The sequence below is a fragment of the Gasterosteus aculeatus genome, chromosome X (genome assembly GCF_964276395.1).
Source record: "Gasterosteus aculeatus chromosome X, fGasAcu3.hap1.1, whole genome shotgun sequence".
Taxonomy (NCBI): Eukaryota; Metazoa; Chordata; class Actinopteri; order Perciformes; family Gasterosteidae; genus Gasterosteus; species Gasterosteus aculeatus.
The window spans coordinates 6,305,656-6,311,655 of record NC_135698.1 but is presented as its reverse complement, the minus strand read 5'-3'; the positions used below and the strand labels follow the sequence as shown (position 1 = coordinate 6,311,655).

Here is a 6,000-nt window from a genome sequence, read left to right as displayed (position 1 = left end):
ATGCCAAAGTTGTTGCCACTGTGATCTTCTAAAAACGTAAGTGGTAGTTAGATCATTAGCTCTCTGTGGGATCAAACAACAACTAGTGATTTTGTTTACAGGAGCTGGAGGTCGGTGGGAGACTGACGATTAAAACTGTGACACGACATCACAATCAACCAGTTAATCATCCGCAAACTACACACTGCAGACGTTTGACTGAGGAACCATCGGTGCCCCACTGCAAATTGGCGGGTGAGTTTGCGAAGGCGCTGCACTCTCAGTGTGCAAAACGAATCCGGCAGCCAATGCGATACAACAGAGAGGCAATGGCTGCAGTTGTACTTCAGGCATCGGAGCCACAGGGATTAGACGTGATGGATTTTCTGTTCCCCCCCATTTAGCATGCTTGTGTCCTTGGTGGGCGCGCCATTAACAGATGACTTATAAACACCCACACACAGATGCATTGCAATAGCTCCGTAGCTGCGGTGATTAAACTACTAAGAATATCAGGGAAATCATACGTTTTGCTTTTGGAGTGTGTTTTCCATTAGCTGCCACAAAGTGAACGTGTCACTCTGTTTGTCCGCCCTTATTTACGGCCCACCGCTATGATAATAACGCCGCCCCCCCCACCGGGGCCCGAGTTAATCTTTTGGACGCTGCATTCAACACAGAGGGGGAGAGACTGTGATGGAAAGGACTTGGTAATAATAACACAAATTAATAAGGAGAGACAACCAAGAGCTGCCTAACTGGCTTTAATCAGGGATCTCACACAGGCACCATAAGACATGTGTTCCCAGAGAAGACAGACACGCCCGCTCATGACCGGCGGTAATATCCCGGCAGTGAAATGTAATGGTGTCAAATGTCAGGCCGACTACAATCAGCGATGACAATGGCACTGAATGAAAGGAAATAATCCGTTATGATTGTAGAGGGGTGAAGAAAAAGAGCAACCATTAAACTATTCATTCTTCTTGGATTATATTTCTGCAGAGAACAATCAGCCCTACAGTACCTTTCGTGCTGTACAGTCTATGGGCCGCATTAACACACACGTGGGTATGTGTGCATTTATGAATGCATCTAAGCTCTTATGCTTTTATGTATATATCTTCAGGAACTTGGGGGATCAGTGTCACGCACAAGGACACTTTGAAACGGGGGCCAGGAGGAGCTGGCGATCGGACATTAATATTAGATGACAACCTGCTGCGTCCCCTGAGCTACAGCTGCCCTCACAGGGATGCCGCACGCAAAGGATCAATGCGCCGGATCTCTTTTGTTATTACTTTCAATCTGAGCATCACTGTTTGTTTCACAGACTGATGAGATGGTGATTAAGCAGGCGCTAACTCGCCTGCTAGCGCTCCCTGGGCATCCCAACGTGAGCCAAAGACACAAAACAGCCACGCCGGGACGGCAATGTAAGTGGTTCTTTAGCCCCCCCCCGCTCGCACACTCCCATCCCTCTGAACGCCCCCCCCATGTGGAACGTTTAGTGCTCAAGGAACACCATGTTCAGACCTGATGGAAGAAGTATGCAGATCCTTCACTCTGGCTAATCAATACGTAAAGTTGAGAAATCCTTTAAAGCTACTGTCGAGTTCTGGCACGAGTGGATTCGGTTTTTATGGCCGGTAAGAAAATTGAACAAAGGATTTGAATTCTATTTTTAATATGAACAGGATTATTAACGGATGCTAATGATAATGGGGCACCGTCGTTGAATCAGGGACCAAGAACAAAACTGTGGATAATGTCTCAAAAACGGTGCTCACTCTTACTCTTAGGTGTAAGGTTTGAATCCGACTACTGACAATAACAACCAGCTGTCATCACAGTCAAAAACGTATTGTGTTATAAATCAACAAGTTTCTGTCATACGGCTCAAAGCACAGCGCCTGGAAGCGCCGGACACCACTCAGAATGGGGAGTGTGTGTGTGTGTGTGTGTGTGTGTGTGTGTGTGTGTGTGTGTGTGTGTGTGTGTGTTCGAGGGGAAGGCGAAAAATGGTGGACGTGGACTTTTAACTCATCACGCTACTCAAGACTCAAGGAGCAAGTAGCGTGTGTGTGTGTGTGTGTGTGTGTGTTGCCCTTCGTAACAATGTAAATACTCAACACCGACCCCAACGGAAGCCTGGAGCCCGAATCGTGGAGTCCGGTTTGGCAGACGCGGCACTTGACCTTTTACCTTTTGTGAAGTACAGTTTGCAGACTTTACTTGCGTTGGCAGATTTAAACACAATGAAGCTCAGCAGGGTGGAATCACAGCAGCAATAAGCACAACAGCTGTGTTACACGGAGCCGAGCAGGACTCAGCAGTTGGTAAACTTTTTTTTTTAAATGTAATTGCGTGCATGTCGTTTGGACGGTCTATGTGAGTGTGTGTGTGTGTGTGTGTGTGTGTGTGTGTCCAGGTGTATGGGCAGATGTGTGTGTGGGTGTGTAAATGATCTTAATCTCTCTCAAAGTCAATTCGTCTGATACTAGGAAGAGCATGTTGTCTCAGAGCTCTATAATGGTGCTTTGATGAGAATTTTGTCAGAATCAATCAGGTTGATTCAATGTAATTGCAAAACGGTTCAAGCCGCGTCTGCAGGAGCCTTCGTCCTTTGTAATGTTCATATCAACACGGTTACGTTGTATTAAAATGTTCCTCTCATGTGAGTATCTAACGTTCATTTAAGATAAATCTCTTCCTCTGATCTCAGTCGTGTGTTTGGTGCTTTCATCCAATGCAATCTGCTATCTGCTCTCTGCAAATAATTAACGTTTTCTGAATCATATCTTCTAAACATGATAAAATCATAGATTTGTCCACATAGTTCAGCTTCAAAAAGACGGATTAGGTAAGAAAAGAATAACATTTCATCCTTCCCCTTTATTTGTTTGATTTATTTGCTGCTGTGCAGCATCATAATTAAGAAAGCCCACAAAAAGGTGTCCACGTAGAATAGTTACAGCCAAGATCAAAGCTGTGCCAGGTAAATTAAGCAATAAATTCAGTTTTTCTGTTTTATTGCCATTGATTTTCAAACTGTGTTCCTGCAACAACGAAAATACTCCCAATTCAATTGAAATACCTGTACCCACTTCTCAGATAGGTAGTTGGCCATTATTGTTTTTTTTTGCACAAAGAAACTGGTAAACAGAGATGAACACACATAATAACATTATTCACATCGCCAGTACGTGGTGCTTTTTAGGGCCAGCGTGGCCCCTTGTTGACCCCTTGAGTCAATGGTGACTAAGCTATTCTTTTAATAAAATGATATGCCCATATACTGCATAGAGTAAAAGAAACATGTTTTTATCACTTTATGGGGAAAAGTGAAACAAAAACCTCTCCGCCAAGGTAAATGAGCAATGAGATTTCAAGGAGAAAATAGTCCTCTTCAGATTTAATGGTTATTTTTTAGCAGGTTTTCATTTGCCAGTTTTCGACCTGACTCAATTCTCAGAGGATGCAGGCTCAGTTTTAAGGTTACAGATATTATATAAAACTATTGAATCTAAGGAACCCAACCATTAAAGTCTGTCATGAATTAGGCTAAAACTGGCCTGGCCTTGAAATCTGAGACCCTTGTGGATTCTGTGTGTCCAATTTTATGCATGACGTTAGTCCCCATAGTAGCTATTTAACTGTAGTGAGAACATTTAAATATCTCCTGTGCTGTATAGAAAAGGCTAAATGGAGGGGGAGCAGAGTAGACACCTAAAGGAAAATTTAAATAAACATTTTCAGTATACACTATATAATATATTCAATTTCACATAAAAACTACGCCTCATGAATTGCTTAGTTTATTACTGTGATGCTAATGTAAAGATCTCTGTCGGAAGATTTTATAAAAGGGCAAAATGCAAATTTTTTGGTGCTATTTTATTGTTACAGACCATCGGACCCATGTTAAGTAAATATGCAGTGGAATATTTTGCTATCTTGATTTTGATTTCCTTTGCAGACGTCATTGTTATGGGTAAAACCACAAATTCTTTCTCGCCTTGTGCTGAAACAAGTCCGCCACAGGCGATCTCCTCCTCTCCGCGGCCTCAAGCCGTCGAACCATCGAGAAGGGATCCTGTTTGCAAACCACCTTTCTGTTGTGCACCGTTTGCACCGCATTGCTCTCGAGGAGGCCAGACTGTCAATTAAAGACCGTGCTGCTGCTCCGCCGCGTCTCTACGAGAGGCCCGGGCGGCCATGAAAAAGCGCAATCAAAGGACGTGATTGCCATCATGCGACCACCTCTCTGGGTGGGACTGAGGGCTGTGGAGCTGCTACGTGAAGGAAATTGTCCACAATCATTATGCTGCTATATACACACAGCATTTGAATGGAGTAAAATTGCCAATTATTTCAAGTGGTATTATTTTTCTAGATTTGAATGCTCTACCCTGCAATTACAGCAATAGAGAGAAACACATATTGTTATCATTCATAAGATGTATTATATCAATATTTATGAAATGGATGAATTTATTTCTTTGCATCTCTTTCCTTTTTTTTGGCGGGCTCTTATGAAGGACACGGTGGACTGTAGGTGTAACCCTCCTTTCTCTGCATACAGAAGCAGCACAGCAAGTCAACATCAAGCAACGTGTTTTTTATCGGGAGGACGACTTGATTGCTGACTGAACCTGGAATTTTCTTTGGCTGAAAACAGCTGCGACTGAAACGACTGTTTTCTCCACTAAGATCCACAAAAAGACTTTCTATGATAACTTAGTAAAACGGGTTGAGCACGTTCACCACGAGGCAACAACTAAGTTTTTGTATTTGCCGTCCGTGCTTTAGTTTTTCAATGCAATATTGTGGAGGAAATTGGTCCCTCAACTATAACGGAGGAAGTATGAACTCCTGCCTACATCTTGACACATACAGATTGTCACACTATGCCACACGTGTGCAATAAAATCCCCTTAGAGTGCTTGAATTTTCTTTTTGATTAAATCTGTGTCTGTGTGTGCAAGGGCCCTTGCAAGGGTCGACACACAGACCCACATTAAGGCAGAGCAGAAGAGAGATTTACAAAACCTCTGAAAGGTTTGGCCATGAATTTCTGTGTTTCATTCCCCTCTTCGACACAATGGCGACCGAAAACATTTAGTGCTCAGAATTATTATTTTGTCTATTGAAAGGAAGCCGTTGTGCTTAATCCGCCGCTGTAATACACTCACCATGTTCCACATCCTTCTTTCCACACACCAGAAATACAGGTGACACCTTTAAAAGAATAAGCTCAATCACGTATTGCAAAATGCAGTTTAGGATGTGCTTGCAAAAGTAAAAGAAACTTCAGTGACACTGACGTAAAGAACATTTGTCTTCTCCACATTTACTAGTTAATGCATGTATTGGCGTACTGATTGTTGTTAGGGATTTGTCTCTGTTTGTTGTCCCATGCATTTGCTGATCACGGCCACTTTTCTGTCTTTTATAAAAGCTTTCCTGGCAGCATGTCCAGTAGAATTTCATTACTCATCAATGTGCAGCAACGCAGGTAAGATTGAAACTCTGACTTTCTCCAGTGACCCACGATGCTCCATGAGGTCTACCAGCTGTTGAGAGGTTGCTGGCACCTCTAACCTCTGGGGAAGTTGTTTCGCACCAGGAGGTTACATGATGATAGCTGCCGTCATGTCCTTTAAAGATGTGCATCAGGGGTCAAGGGGTCAAGGTGTGAATTAATGTGTAATGATCTGGAAAGCAGAGACAAAAAAAGAAAAACATGCTGGTGTGGGGCTTCTGCAAATCCAATCCCTGGATGATATCCTGTTCTTACCGAATGCCTGAGGAGGGGCAGGATTTTTTTTTTTTAATTAAAACAGATTTTTTTTTGTTAATAAAGACGTCCAGTGTTATGTGTAGCAGCCTAAAGGCGCGAGGAACCATCTCAATGTGCGAGTCCCCACCTGACAGCTCGAAAAGCGCCTCATGGCAAAGGCTTTGCATTTTGCTTCCTTCAGGAATTTACATGCCGCTGTAAATTCTAAAAAACGATTA

General features: G+C 43.0%; 1 long non-coding RNA gene across 1 annotated transcript; it reads left to right on the top strand.

Moving 5' to 3' along the window:
* Positions 1-2,129: 2,129 nt before the first annotated feature.
* Positions 2,130-4,924, top strand: LOC144383617 (uncharacterized). The gene is made up of 2 exons (XR_013451043.1): positions 2,130-2,318; positions 3,959-4,924. It is a non-coding gene; the product is annotated as an uncharacterized LOC144383617 (long non-coding RNA).
* Positions 4,925-6,000: the final 1,076 nt, after the last annotated feature.